General features: G+C 39.7%; 1 long non-coding RNA gene across 2 annotated transcripts in view; it reads right to left on the reverse strand.

The window, feature by feature from the left end:
• Nucleotides 1–1,358: 1,358 nt before the first annotated feature.
• Nucleotides 1,359–14,854, reverse strand: part of LOC110342147 — a 69,981-nt gene continuing 56,485 nt past the window's right edge. The window contains exons 2-4 of one of the 2 annotated variants that reach the window (XR_005878897.1): nt 9,851–9,978; nt 7,097–7,257; nt 1,359–2,568 (exon numbers count right to left, since the gene is read on the reverse strand). This is a non-coding gene — a long non-coding RNA (uncharacterized LOC110342147). Of the gene's footprint in view, nt 2,569–5,294; nt 6,187–7,096; nt 7,258–9,850; nt 9,979–14,854 lie in introns of those variants that run through there. The other variant, XR_005878898.1, reaches the window with a different exon arrangement.

The following is a 14,854-nucleotide window of genomic DNA, read 5'->3' on the forward strand; positions in this document are numbered from 1 at the left end:
GGTTTGTCTATCTTGTTGATTTTCTCAAAGAACCAAGTCTTCCTTATATTGATTCTTTGTATTGTTTTCCTGGTTTCTACTTTATTGATTTCAGCCCTCAATTTGATTATTTCCTGGGGTCTACTCCTTCTGGATGAGTTTGCTTCTTTGTGTTCTAGAACTTTCAGTTGTGCTGTTAATTCTCTAGTATAACTATTCTCCAGTTTATTCATGTGGGCACTTAGTGCTATGAGCTTCCCTCATAGCACTGCTTTCAAAGTGTCCTATAGGTTTGTGTATGTTGTGTCTTCATTCTCATTGAATTCTAGGAAGTCTTTAATTTCTTTTTTTATTTCTTCTTTGACCCAGGAATGGTGCAGTTGAGCATTATTCAATTTCCATGAGTTTGTAGGGTTTCTGCAATTCGTGTTGTTGTTGAATTCTAATTTTAACACACGGTGGTCTGATAAGATACAGGAGGTTATTCCTATTTTTTATATCTGTTGAGGTTTGCTATGTTGCCAATTATGTGGTAGATTTTAGAGAAGGTTCCATGTGGTGGTGAGAAGAAGGTATATTCTTTTGTGTTTGAATGGAATGATCTATTTAACCCAATTGTGTCTTAACTTCTGTTAGTTCTTTTGTTTCTTTTTAAAGTTTCTGTCTGGTGGTCCTGTCTAGTGGTGAGAGTTGGGTGTTGAAGTCTCCCACTATAAGTGTGTGGGGTTTAATGTGTGATTTGAGTTTTAGTAATGTTTCTTTTACGAATAAAGGACCCTTTGTATTTGGGACATAGATGTTAAGAATTGAGACTTCATCCTGATGGATTTTTTCTGTGATGAATAAATATGAAATGACCAGTGACATGATCTTTCAGCAGGGTTTTCATTATTTTCCTGGTAATTACTGACAGTTGGCATTTTTTTCATGTGTCTGTTTGCCACTGTTTGTCCTGCTTTTAGGAAATTTCAATTACCTGTTTTAAAAAAGATTGTTTTCAATGTTATTGAGAGGCTTTGTTTTTAACCCCTATATATTTGGAGCATTAACTGTAGGAAGCACAGTTCGAAAAAATTTCCTCCCGTTGTCCAGTTGTTCTCTTCCCTCCTCAGTTTGTCTTCTGTTTCCTTCTGGTTTTATTGTACTTGGGTCAGAAAAGATATTCAAAGTGGCTTCGGTGTTCTTTGTGTTGCTGAGACCTGTTTTGTGGCCTTGAATCTGTTCTCTCCTGAAGAATGTTCCATGAGGCACAGAGGAGGGTGTGTTCATTACACATGTTGGGTGGAGTATTATATAGCTATCTGCTAGGTCAATTTAATCTAGGGAGCAACTTAACTCTGACTTCTTTTTCAGTTTCTATTATATAATATTTCATCATAAAGCCAAAAGGATATGATTTATTCCCGATCAGTAAGAAATCTACACCACGGGCTTGAAAACATATTTACTTTCTCTCTCAAAAAAGCATGTAACCCTCTCACCTCAACCATCTGACTCGAGAATTCCGGAAGCAAAGAAACAGCTTTTTCCAGTAGTTCTGCTTTGTGATTACATTTTCATTTTTAAAATATTCTCTTAGACATCTTCACTTCTAAAAAATCCCCTACACTTGAACATCTGTGCTCTCTGTAATATCATACCTTTACATTTTTATAGCTATTATTGTTCTCTTTAATGAAGAGGGCAAAGCAATGACTTACTAGCTACTACATGCCATATTTGTATTTCTGAAGACGTGAATGAAAGACAAGAACAGACAAGACAAAGGATACACATTCACATTGGCACAAGAGTTCCTGAGTTGTTTTTCCAAGTCAATATTTTGCCAGGTCAAAACAAAATAAAAGTCTTCTATAGAGGCAAGGATCTTTTGGCTGCACCCCTAGATGTTTCATATATAAGCACAAAATATTCTTCATGGTGAGAACATAAACTGCTCAACTCCTCTCTTCTAAAGAGAAAGCATCTTTGAAGTCTGGTGTTTTCTCTAATGAAAGAAATGTGGGTTAAGTACCAAAAGCCTCATTCAGATACTTTCAGCTGCATCTGCGTCCTATAGCACTTTGATCAAAGTAATTATATTCAAAACCTTATCCAAGCACTTTACAATGTTTATCCTAGTTAACCTAGACATTGGAGAAAATAATTCTATCAGTAAAGTGCTTGGTACACAGCAAATGCTCAGTACCCACACAAAATGTCAGACTGTGGAGAGCTGCGACATGCCGTGCCTTAAAGATGGCGCTGGCTTCCGCCTACCACCCTCCCAACGGTGAGCCCTCTCGGAGTAAACAACTCCATATTTGGTCAAGGCTCGGGTCCATGGCTTGCTTCCGTGTGTGTGTGTGTGTGTGTGTGTGTGTGTGTGTGTGTGTGTGTGTGTGTGTGTACCTATCTGCTATGGCCAAGTGGCATGCTAGGGTTGGCTATGCCTAGGTCATATAAGCTGTGGACTGGCTTTCCCCGAAGGAGAAGAAGACTGTTTCAAGGTTCCTGAATAAACCGCTTGGAGAAGAGTTGCCGAGTCGCGTCTTCCTTGCTGGTCGAGGCGGTCGCGACATCAGACACAGTGGTGTAGTGCCTGCAATCCTAGCAGGGGAGAAAGGGGACAGCTGAGTCCCACGGATCTCCCTTGGCCAGCTACTCCTGCCAAGTCAATCATCTCCTGGTTCAGAGAGAGACCTTGTCTCAAAAGACAGTGTGAACTCATTAGTTCTGTGGAAACAAGTCAGTCCAAGACTTTGCCCCACTCAAACCTAGCTCTGATCACATAGTTCATGTATCTGATTTGCCTAAATGCCCCCAGAATCTTGTGTGACACCATGCCTACAAACACAGCTCTCGGCATATTGTTCCTGCACTCCCAAACTTAAGGCAGAATAGATTCCCATAACAGACACACAACCAATAAAAGAAGTTCACATGCCCAGGTCATATTGTAAAAACACAAACAACATGAAAGGCCAAGGCATTATAATCATACCACTTCCCATAAAATCCTCACTAGTCCTACAGAAATATTCTCTAGTGGGAATTACCCAGATGATTCCCAGGACAAAATAATTTAAAAGAACCATCACAAACTTCATCAAAGAACTCAAGGAGCTTAGGGATACAGGAACAAACACCTCAATGAACATAAAGAGGATAACAATAAATACCTGAGTGATGTCCAAGAAAATATAAACATACATGTGGCTGAAAGAAATGGGGGAAACTATTTATGATCTGAAAACTAAAGAGATAAGAATATTGAAGAGAACTCAAGCTGAAATTAAGATGGAACTGAAAACCTCAATAACCCAGTTAAGAAACTGACAGGAGAGCCTTACCATTAAAATGAACAAACAGAAGATAGAATACCAGATAAAGAAGAATTGCACCACTCAAGAAAATAATATTTAAATTCAGTAAGTTTGGGGACACTGTGAAAGGACCAATTCTTCCAATTACAGGCATTTCATGAAAGAGAAGAAATTCATGTCAAAGCCATGACTATATTTCAAAAACAAAATTGTCACTGAGAAATGGAAATTGAGAAGAAAAATGCCTAAAAACCCAGTTAACAACAATTCTAGATGAAAAAATACAGATTCTATAGAATTCCATAAAATTGAGTAAAGGGAGGAAATGAAAAGATCTACACTATATTCTTGGGATATGATAAAAGGATAAATTTTTCTGCAAGTTATAGATAAATTTGATCCAATTTCAGCCAGAAACAACATACTATTACAAGATCATATTGTATTCAGCTTTCATAGACCCTAATGTCCCACCCAGTGTTTTAATTTTGCACATATTAGTCATATTCTTAAGATGCATTGCCTTCATTTCTTTGTTTACTTTCCACAAATTTTCCATCCAGGGGAAGGGTATGCTATAATCTCAAACTCTCAAACATCTTCCTTCCCCTCTATATGTTGGTGTCCATCACAAAACTCTCTTGTGCACTAAGAAAGACCGAGGAGAAATATCTACTCTGCTGTGATTAATGGGAGATGGAGCAAGAAAAAGGGAGTGATAGGAGTGGTAGAAAAATATTTCCCTAAATGTTTCTGACGGTCACTGTACTCCTTACTCTGGAGGCTCCATCATTTGCATGGTAAATGTACATAATAAATAGTTCATCTTACCCTCGTCCATGGATTGTACATCCTTGCCCAAATGGCCTCTTTCTCATTCTTTTGGTTCATGATTGCTTTGTGGTGTGGCAGGATGTGGAGGTATCTCATTTATTTTAAGTGCACAACTTAAATAAAAGCTAGGTAATGGAAAATATGGATATTTGTTGGTCTGGTTGACCCCAGAACTGTTTAGAAAGACTGAATCTCTTTGTAGTCTGACACTACTTCTTCGTACCCAACCCCAGGTTATTCTGAACAGAATTGCTGGAGAATAGTATTAATGCACAATAACAATGTGTTCTTTTATTCTCAGTTAAACTCATGCCATGTTAAGCTCTATTTCCTCTCATGGAAAACATTACTGAAAGTGCAGCTGAATGGATGAAATAGGGGTGGATATGATCATATTTCATTCTAAGCATGTGTGAAATTCTGAAAATAAAAACCAGAATTGAAAAAGAAAATGCATGATGTAGAAAACACAATAAAACAGACAATGGTGAATATTTAAAGCCAAATAGCTGTCTTGAGTATTACTTTCATGTACTTATGAAAATGTTTATATTTAGAAAAACTTGAAATTGTATCCAATAATTTCTCTTTCCCTCACTCTTCTCTTTTCTGTCCTTTCTTCACTATTTCCTTCCATCCCTCTTTCTTGCCTTATTCTTTTCTTTAAGTTGGCAAACAAAAATTGTATATACATATATATTTATAGTGTGTAATGTCATGTGCCAACATATGTATTGTAGATAGCCTGATGAACATAATATATCTTCTATTTCACATACATTTCTTCTAATGAGAATATATAAAACCTACTCTCAACACACCATGGATATGGCAAAGGTTGGAACTATGCAAAGGTAGAGTCATGGTAGGACACCTGTCTGCACAGACAGCCACAACATGTAGCAAAGCTACAGAAGTTGGTAGCATTCTGAAGCTGACTGGATAAGGGCTTCCAGTTGCAAGGGGACACACAGCTCCTGTTGACAGAGGCAGGTAATAGAACTGAGTGTGCTGGCCCTGGAATATGACTGCTATTACAGACAGCAACTGATTCTCAGCAGGGGCAGGGATTGTGGAGTAACACCCCAATCCTATTGTGACTTAGTCTCCTTCTGATCATTGTAGGAATCTCCGTGGAGAGGAAAAAGGTGAGAGAGAGAGAGAGAGAGAGAGAGAGAGAGAGAGAGAGAGAGAGAGAGAGAGAGAGAGAGAGAGAGCCAAGAAACTCACAGTGCCAAAGTCCCAACATAGCAACAACAACAACAAAAAAAATCCAAAAACCAAGATAATGTGTCTTCTCCAAAACTATCCAGCAGGAAGGGCCTCCACTTAGAGTTCTGGCAGGTGCTGCCAGACAGGATGTGCTCTCAGCAGTTTTTAAGTGTCCAGCACATTGTTTTTCCACATTGTGCAATGTATTCCCTGCATTTATTCTTCCTGTTTCATATGCTTCTACCAAGATCCCACCATCTACCCCTCTCCTGAGCACCTGGTAACCACCATTCCATTTTTTGTCTTATGGATAGAGGGTGATTTTGATATTTTTATATTACCCAAAAACGTGAAATGATGACTTCTCAAAAGAAGAAAGTATCAATGTTTCATTTAAAGATTTCACTACATGGAAACTTCTGTTTAAGGCTTCATAGGAGCCATGTGTGTTGCACACACCTATAATCCCAGCACTTGGGATGTTGTGGTAGGAGAAGGGAAAGCTTGACATCTGTCAAGACTATATAGCTAGCTTGGTCCAAAAGTGGGATTGTCTCAAACATAGTAACGCAGAAAAACAACTATTATTTTACTATATCTACCATTTCAACTTCCTAAAATCACAGATTCCATACTCCCCTATACATCTTTCATTTAATTATAGAGCTATGGAAGAGGAAATTTTAGCAGCTTCAAGGGTTTCTGCTGAAAATTAATCCATGAGCTGGACATTGGTGGAACACGCCTTTAATCCCAGCACTCAGAAAGCAGAGGCAGATGGATCTCTGTGAGTTCGAAGCCAACCTGGTCTACAGAAAGAGTTCCTGGACAGGCTCCAAAGCAATACAGAGAAACCCTGTCTCAGAAAAAGAAAGAAAGAAAATTAATTCATGAAAAATCAGCCATGCCCATACAACAACTAGACAATAAGCAGATATCTTAAACTGTTTGATTAGAAAATTCAGCCCTTTATCCCCAAATCCATAACACTCTCCAACTCATTGACAGTAGTATCAATTTTGCTTATCACATTCAAACAGCACCAGCTGATACCACAAAAGTATGGTACTCCTGCCTAGACAGCCCTTCTATTTACTGTATTTGGTAATTGCAACAAAATAAAATGTAGATTAGAAGCATACTTTACTTACTATTGAGACACCAGCAAGAAACATTTTACAAAAATACAAAAGTTATAAGTGGAAACATTTTACATCAGAAACATCAGTGGCTAAAGAGACTCCCTTTACTGCTCAAAACACAATATTTGTCCGTTCTCTCAGCTCCTTCAGATCTCACATTTTTAACTGTGGTCATCAGTAGATGCCTAGAGTATGCTAGGTGCAACATCCTTCCTGAAGGACCTATGTGTCTCATATTTAATGAAGTCTACATTTCTATGTTTAAAAACATTCCGTAATGACAGTTTTACAAGAAATACATTCACCATGGGTATGTTCTTTAAATTAGAGTCTACATTTAAAATCTAATCCCTGGAAGAAAACTCATGTTAAATACATCTGAATAAACTCCTAGACCATGAAAATTCAGATTTCCCTCAGAAGTGGTTGTCTCCTTGAGTCCTGCATTGGAACCAACCCGAAACAAAGTTCAAATCAAGAAAAGAAAATCTTTTGCCATTCCAAAAACAATTTTGAAGCCCCAGAAAATAAAAAAATGGGGTGTGGGTAGTTAGAGTCCGTGGAACATGTCAATAACTTTATCAAAACATGTGTGTTTGCCAGCTTTGGAGGCAGGTTGCTTACCTGTTTCCTGGCTGATTTGCTGTGCCAGCAAGGTTACTGGAAAGGTCAGGATGTTCGATGATGACTCAGGCAATACTGGGAGCATGTAGGCTTGGAGTGGTTTTCTGCTTCTATATGGAGCATCACAGAGAGCCATTGAAACTGTCCAAATCAGGCAGCAACTAAAGGGAAATGAGCCAGGAACACATCAGAGTCACTCACTTCACCCACCACAGCCAATTCAAGCCAGCCTTCATTTTTGTGCTGTCTCGCTACCTCCTTGCAACAAGCAGAGAGCAATTGCCTACAGTTACTTGTCGTAGCTTTTCTGAGTATATGCATATAATATGCTGTCCTGGTGTTCCTAAAGAAATGATGCTACTTTAAAAAATACTGATCTAAGACAAAAACATGTATGTTGGAGAAGTTTAAGAAATGACTGCTGCTTCTTTTCATTAGAAGTTAGACTGTCGTTTAAACCATAAATTAAAGTCACAGGTAAACAGAATTATGGCTATATCCCAGATTATGCCAGAACTTCTTCAACATGACACTCTCCTCACTATGCAGCTGAGTCCTAGAACGATAAAAAGATATCACCAGTCCAAAATTGATTCCAGTATCGAGCTCTTGATTCAGAAAGAGCATTCTTAAAAAGATGACCCCCTTCATTAGTCTTGGAAAAGTCAAAGGCAATCTGCTAGATGGCATTTAACTAGTAATATATTGTGATGGTTAACATTACATGATTATTGGACTGAGGTATGAGATACATAATAAACACTATTTTTGTGCATGTCTATTATGGTGATTCCATGGGAGGTTTTTGTTTAAATTAGTATGCTCAGTAAAGGAGAGTGCCCTCTGCAGTGTGAATATCAACTACTCTATCGAAACATAAATGCAAGTTGAATAAAGGGAATAAATTCATTCTCCTTCCCTGACTGTCTGAACCAGAACAGCAATGTCCTGCTGCCCTTGAATTGGATTTAGTCCCTCATGTGATTCTCAGGCTACACCACTGGCTTTCCTTGTTATCTATGTCATCATGGCAGATTATGAAACTTCTCAGCCACAATCATTGCATGAGCCAAATTTTTTATCAGCTAAGGTTGCAAATATACACTTTATTAATTCCATTTCACTGAAGAGCACTAATAAAAGGACAATGGGATCCAGGCTGGCTTTGGAGAGGAAGGGAAGACCAACAGGGCAACCCTCTGGCCTTTTCCATGATCCGTCCAGCAGTTCCATGGTACTGCCTAAACTTCTTCCATGCAAAACAGGCTGATAAAACTGACACATGGCTCACATCTAAAAACCTATAAAACAAATCTATGGTCTAGCCAAGACTTCCCATGAAGAGATTGTAAACAGAATATGCATTTATGACTGGGATTAGGCCAAGGTTAAGATCCTGGGAAAAGATTAGGCCATGCCTTATACCTGGTTTAATGACAGGTAGACAGTGTGGAAGACCCTGTCCATTAGAACATCAAGCCAGAAGAAAAAGGAAGTCCAGGTAGGGCAGAGAGAAATAGAGTAGACAGAACAGACAAAAAAAGGCATGATTCATGTTTTCCACAAAAGTTGGTGTAAGTAAAAAGGGTCGTGGACCAATCTACACTATCACTACAAAAAGCCATAATGTTGCTGCTGAATCCCTACATTTTAAGACTGGAACAGCTCAAACCAGGAAAGTAAAATGTGTGCCTGGTGTTAAGCTCCTCTACTCATAGTTCAAATATGCAGATTGGGTGAACGATGTGGAACCCCCAACTAGATCAGTGGGTTAACGTCTATAGAAGTCAAGGACTTAACTGGTTTAAACATTATTTTGCTTTTATCATATTCATGGTGAGTGCTATAAATCTATGATAAGTGCTCATCCTATGTTTTAGATACTCTCTAATGTGTTGAAAAAGAAGCTATATCAACTAAAAATAGGATTCCCTAACACTATGTCTAAGGTGTTATCTTCTTCTCGCTGACTCTAAACTCTTGTGCCAGACTTCTTAGACTCTTTAGGACTTGATCTTACTTTAAACATCTGAGAGTGTTTTCTAGCCCCAGCCTTTGCACCAAGCATAAAGGTCTCCTTGCTGTTGTCTAAGTATTGTCAGTGTGCTATATTTCTCATCAGCCTCGTTCATGTCATCCCTCTTAATAGCATGTTTCTGACCTCTGTCTGCAGGATCTATTTCACAAGCTGATCTCTGGATGACTCGAGGTGCTGGAAACTGATACAAATATCTTAGGTAAAAATGAGAATGCACTGCCCCCATAACTATAGTGCAGAAAGTGATGCTGTCTTCAGCCAGAACTGAGTACAGCTCACACGATGACACGAGATCCAATCTCCACTTCCAGTTCTTCCCCATCCTAATTATTCCATTCTCATTTGTGTGACCCCCTCATAAAGGTAGACGAGAGTTATCATCCATAACTTAGACAGTGTCTTTTATCAATCCTATTATCACTCAGTCACCTAAGTTAGGCCACAACAAAATGTGGCCAGAATAGACCCACTGATGGCTTAGTGTTTGGTCTTATAACAGCATGAAGTAAAAAGTTTCCACTATAAAAGGAGACCATGAGTGTTGGGGGCAGCTCAACCATGACCTTCCGCACACATGTTCATCTCAGGGGGCCCAGGAATGTTTTCCTTCTCCAAGAAGTTGCAAGTCAAATGAGTTTTGGGTACAAACTGATAACAAACACCAAGTGATTAGTACAGGTCACTGACGTTTACTAATTAGCTGATGTATTGTGTACCTGCTTCATTTCTGTAACCACACTGGAAAAGACACGTTTCGCCATTTGCATTTTTCTCCCACTGGTGTCTGGTAAGTCACTGGCTTCACCCATGTGGCCAGGACTCCTTAAAATCTCACGGTCCGGACCTGGTTAGAGTGAAATACATATAAAATAAGAAACTAACCTTAAACAAGAACAGCGAGTTCTCTTAGGTTTAATTATCACTACTGCACCTCTTTCCTGTGCCTTTGCAATAGCGTGTCAAAAACGTAACAAAAAACTGAAAAAATAAACACCAGCGATGTGTGTGGACAAGGTGTTTCCAAACACTCTACAGGAAAATGAACCTGAAGTGGCCAAAACGTTAGTAATCCCAGGCCTGCTCTAACTCCTAAATACAGACTAGCCATTGTTAGATGATTGTCTAATACCTACAAGCCACTAACAAACAATCCATTGCATCTGTAGAAACCCAGAGGTCTTGTTTTCTTTTGAAAGCTCTTATTTATTATGTGGCACATGGAGTCAGAGAGTGTCAGAGTGTGCGTGTTGAGGTCAGAGGTCAGCCTTCAGGCATCTGTTCCTTCCTTAAGGGGTGTGTTGTGGGGACTGAACCCAAGTGGTCAGGTAAGTGCAGCAGAAGCTTTCACCCGCTGAGCCATCTCAGCAGCCCCAAACTTGGAAGGCACTGTCTTTTAAATTCTACCTCCATCTTCAAAAGCCCATCTACTGAAGAAGTCATCCAGAAGCCAGCCAGCCTAATTTCTAATTTCTGCCTCTTTCCTCAGAGTTCCCGATCTCATTCCAAACTCTCCCCCCGACAGGGGGCCACAATGCTCACATGCAGAGGAATGGGCTGTATTGACAACTGAATGTGAAACAGAGCCCGACTCCCCGCAAAGCCACTGCTAACCACATTTTCCAGTTGCATGGATTCTGTGTCATTCTATTCCTGCATATTTCTAGTTCCTGGTGTTTCAATTAGAAGGAAAAGAGACTGCTGTGACCAGATTTGCTTTTCTCTCTCCTAAATTATAATGCTTCATTCTAGCTTTTCCAAAATGTTTTTGAAGCAACAGGAACAAAATGTTAAATTGGTAGAAGATGACAAACTGAAATAAAAATTCAAAAATGGTTTAACGACCATAGTATTTGGATGAGGGGTATAATATCTCAAACCTGTTTGTACCTGTTTAATCTCCCCCGGGATCTCAAGAATGCTGCTTCAATATACTAAGCTGTTTTTCTGTGTTAACCACAGAAATTGACTCAAACCACAGGGTAACAAATGAAATATTTGGAGGCTTAAAGATAAGAGTGACCCCTTCTGTTTTCTTTTACACCGCCATTAGTTAGTACTTTAGTTCCTCCTGTATGGTGGACACTGTGCTAAGTGCCAGCTGTGTGCCAAGCACTTAGGATGTGAGATCTTCCCGTGGCAAAAAAAGTTTCTACTGACATGTGTCTAAGCCAGGCTGTGACTTCCTGCTCCTGCTGTGGGTTAGAGCTGGGTCAGATCACTAACCTGTGGCATTTTGGCCAATGCTGACCCTGAAATGCTCACCTATCCTTGAGCCTAAACCCACAAAATGACACTGCTGCAAAGAGGCTCCTCTGAGCCAGAACCAGTGTCACCGACCAAAGTCCTAGCCAACTTTTCAAGATCACAGCTTTGGTTTCAAACCATACAAGGCCATGCCATGAGAACTATCTTAGGAGAGACTCGTTTACCAGATTGCAGCTTTCCTAAGGACTTCTCTCTCTATTTAGTCATATCCGACAAATGTATTATTTCCTTCAGCGTAAAATATAAATGCCAAAATTCCAGGGTGGTTGTTTTCCCCTCGTCTGAACTTTCAATGTTTGCGATGCCTTGTTCACAGTCTTTCCACATGCAGGATGCTGGAATATACCTATTGGTAATCTAAGGAAAGGGAAATGATTAAAAGTTTCGTGTGATTAGTGTTCTTTCATTATATCTGATCTCCCGGGTGGGAGAAGCAAAGCCGCAGCATGTTATCAAGGAGGCCCTGAGGTCCCTGCCAATGGATACACAAAGAGACAATGTCTCAAGTGGGCTTAAATCCCACCCAAGAACACGAACCAAAAGCAAGAAAAGACAAAAAGTAAGCGTTGTATGGTTGGACTTTAATAAGGTACCCAGAGTACTTACTTTAAGGAGACAGTAGAGTGATGGCCATGAAGGCCCATGTGAGGGGGAAATTGGGAGGGGGATAGCTTGATGATGCCATTTTCAGATTTTCAGAATGAAAACTATACACTGTGTCAAAAAGTCCGTACTTTCCCTCCAAAGGTTAGACAGTTTACTCTGACAGAACAAACTAGTAGTTGTCAGATGAACAAAGGAAAAGTTAAACCTTGGCAAATTCATTTGATCATTTTGTGACAAGATTCTTCAGGCTGACTTGAAAGGAATGATTCTAGTTCCTAGTCCTCCCTTAACAAAGAGGAATTCTGCTTTCTGTGGCTTGCCTCTGAGGATAACATGAGATGAGGCAGAAGGAGAGGGGCTAGTCAGAGAAACTTCACTTCTGGGGCCTTCATTCTGGGATGTCATTAGTGGGTCTCCAGATGGTTGCATTACACTCAGCCCTACTGAACTGGATGCTTCAAGCCAGCTCTTATGGTAAATGGTATGTTATATATAATGTATACAACTACAATTATCACTCAGGCATAGTGGATCACATCTGTAATCTCAGCACTTAGGAGGCTGAAGCAGAAGACTATTATGGGTTTGAAGCCAGCATGCCCCTGTAGTGACTTCTATGTCAGCCTGGACTGGATTGAGACTCTTGCCTATCCTTTTCCATTTCTGAAACATAAGAGATGCTGTGGTGGTCAAGATATCTCAATAAAGGTGTGTCTTCAGAACAATGCAAGTCCTGATGACCCAAGTCTGATCCCTGGAATCCATATAAAAGCAGAAGAGAACCAACTCCACAAAGTTGTCCTCTGTCCTCCACTTATGTACTGTGGTATGCACCCCCACACACACACACACAAACTCCTACAAACTGTTTTAATTTAATAAATAAAACACTGGAGAAATGACTCAGCAGTTAAAAGCACTGGTTGCTCTTCCAGTCCCAGTCCCAGCACCAGTGTGACAGATCACAGCCATCTGTAACTGCAGTCCCCAAGGGATCCAATGCCTTCTCTGGCCTCCATGAGCACTGCACACACATGGTACACACACATACATGCAGACAAAACAAAAATAAAAGTAGGCAGGCATAGTGGTGCAAGCCTTCAATTCCAGACCTTGGTGGCAGAGTCAGACACATTTCTGTGAGTTTAAGGCCAGCCTGGTGTATGTAGTGAGTTCCAGGACAGCCAGGACTATGTAGAGAAATCCTGCCTCAAACAAACAGGTAATAGATAGATAGATAGATAGATAGATAGATAGATAGATAGACAGACAGACAGATGTAAAGGGCGCTGTAGATTCATAAAATGAAAAAATCCTTGTATCTCTTTATATATTATACATTTATACACATGTATACACACATATGTGTGTGTGTATATATATATATATATATATATATATATACAGAGAGAGAGAGATCACCTTTTTAAAGGACACTTAATTGAGAGCTAACCAAATTTTAAAGATTAAGAGAAAAATCTAGCTATGGTGCCATAGTGCACACATATAATTCTAGCACTTACAAGTTGAGGCCGAAGGATCAAGAGTTCAAAGTCATCCACTCCTTGGATATATTGTAAGTTTGAGGCCATCCTGGGATGCATAAAACCTTGCCTCAAAAAAGGAAAAAATAAAAAGAGAAGAATCATGGAGTGAAGAACCACTTGATACAACTGTACAGATTTTGTAAATTTTCAAAGTATCTGTTTTACAACACACAGAAGAGACATAAGTGTTGATTAATCAAAAGTGCTTTAGTGTGCATAAAACCAGAAAGCAAAATCCCAAATAATTGAGAACAGAGCAGACACTGCAGTGGCAGACCAGTAGACTGGACTGTTTTCAATATGAGGATTTTATATTCAAAACTTGCTTCTGTTGAGAGTTGATTGTGTAATGCCACCTGGTCATCCAACCTAGAGGTACCCATCACGGTATCCATATAAGAGAGCAGTGGATATTATCATCGAGCACTACAGGTAAGAGACATACCTTAGAGACATGTGGATTGGACCTCTGAATCCAACTTAAAAACAGAGCAAAACTTTTCAAATTGTCCTTAACATCTTGTTCCTTTGGACCTCATCAAACTGGAGAGAGGCCTCAGGAAGAAAAGGATCCCTTCCTTAATGTCCTTCAGGGAGCAGAGAGGAAAAGATTAAGATGACATGGAACAAAGGAATCAAGGGAAAATATTGAGTGTTATATTGTGTCATAAAATTTTTACTACTTGTTTAGAAACTTTGTAATGTTCACAATGTCACAACTTAAAAATAATCTAGACACGGATTTGGAACAATAAAGATGTTTCAAAACTGTAACCCATAGTAGTCCCATCTTCGAAGTGTGTTCTCCAGTCTTCAAACTCAGCATTAGCAGAATTGAATGTACAACAACACAACATGTTGCTCCCTGTGCTTTCCCCCAGCAGTGGCATAAGCACCCTCAGCATCACCAGGTCTGATGCCCTGAAGTCAGAGCTCCTCAGCCCACACTAGTATGGTTGCTAGAATCCTTCCATGGAGACCCATGGTCAACTCTACTGCCTCTACCACTACAGCCCTTAGTATCAGTCTTTTGCTTAGTATATTCCACAAGCTTCCATACTAATCTAAGATTTCACTATGGGTTTCTGTTCCAAATTTTAAATAATCACCTAAATTACAAGCTTATAGTCACTCCTTACATTATTTCAATGACGCCCTGTGTTCATCAGAAAAACAATGCCTCAGGCTCAATGTTGTGTTCCTGGAAAATCTTTTCAAACTTCCCCATAGCCGTCTTTCCTACTGCATTCCCCTAGGCTTTGCATACTAACCAATGACCACTCCTAATGTGCAGGGCACACG

The sequence above is a fragment of the Mesocricetus auratus genome, unplaced genomic scaffold (assembly GCF_017639785.1).
Source record: "Mesocricetus auratus isolate SY011 unplaced genomic scaffold, BCM_Maur_2.0 Super-Scaffold_100008, whole genome shotgun sequence".
NCBI classification, from domain to species: domain Eukaryota; kingdom Metazoa; phylum Chordata; class Mammalia; order Rodentia; family Cricetidae; genus Mesocricetus; species Mesocricetus auratus.